Consider the following 1,050-nt stretch of genomic DNA (forward strand, 5'->3'; position numbering starts at 1 on the left):
TGACTTAATAATAATTAGTAATCACTTGACCTAAGTGAAAAGTACTCTGGAGGGCCTGGGAGAGAGCTCTAAATCTAAGTGCCTGCCTGGTAAGTGCAAGGACCTGGGTTTGATCCCCAGCATGGCATGCCATCCTGCCCTGCACCACCACAAAAACTGGGTGGTGGTGCACACCTGTAATCCCAGCACTGCAGAGGCTGAAGCAGAAAGATTACTGAGTCTGAGCTGTGTATTGAGACCCAGTTTTAAAAAATAGTCTGGAAATAGGGCCCAAAACACCATTAAATTCAACTTCTTTGATGTTTACTCTTCCAAAGCAACAAAGGAGTACGTTACAAGGGCTGTGTTAGCAATCTCTCCTCTGTGGTTACTGATTGGCTCCCTTGGCTTGCTCCAGCACAGCAGCCGCACCCCGTCAGCAGCAGACCTTGCCATGACAACTCCACCTGATTCCTCTTCTGTGACACAAACCGTCAAGCCACACGGCACAGCCTCTGCAGCTGGTCAAGCGCACAACTCACGAAGGCTGGTTACCCTAAAAAAACAAGTCTGAATGCTGGATGTCTGAGAACACAGCCTCCTGAATTGAAAACTGATTGAATTAAAGTAGATTTCTTGGCAAAAGTCATCCTTATTCTGCAACACTGTCAAGAACTTAACTCTTCCCCCTCTACCACACTTACTCAGGGCTGTGCTCATTGAGATCCTTTGCCTTTTCTGTTCTTTTCCCGAGCTGTTCTCCCACCCAGAGCACCCCTCATGGACATGTGCATTTAACACAAGCTGGGTCATTGCTAGGCTTACTCGTGAAATTTCACAGGGGAATGAAAGAGGTGCTTGTCCTCCCACCTCTTATTTTCTCTACTGTTTTTAAAGCATAAGTATGTATAAGTATTAGTGTGACTACATACACCTGTGAATATGCACATCAGTGATTTGCCAAACAAAATGAACTGCAGGTGGCTTAGTGTGAGGCATAAGACCCACTAAGGCACCTTCCATATTTTTGCAAGCAGAGTTTGAAAACGAGTGATGGTACAGGGAAAAAAA

The 1,050-nt window shown here is 45.6% G+C and overlaps 1 protein-coding gene across 1 annotated transcript in view; it reads right to left on the reverse strand.

The window, feature by feature from the left end:
- Positions 1–1,050, reverse strand: part of LOC101587015 (olfactory receptor 1013) — a 10,704-nt gene that overhangs the window by 1,722 nt on the left and 7,932 nt on the right. The window lies entirely within an intron of this gene.

The sequence above is a fragment of the Octodon degus genome, unplaced genomic scaffold, assembly GCF_000260255.1.
Source record: "Octodon degus isolate 3935 unplaced genomic scaffold, OctDeg1.0 scaffold00239, whole genome shotgun sequence".
In the NCBI taxonomy this organism is placed as follows: Eukaryota; Metazoa; Chordata; class Mammalia; order Rodentia; family Octodontidae; genus Octodon; species Octodon degus.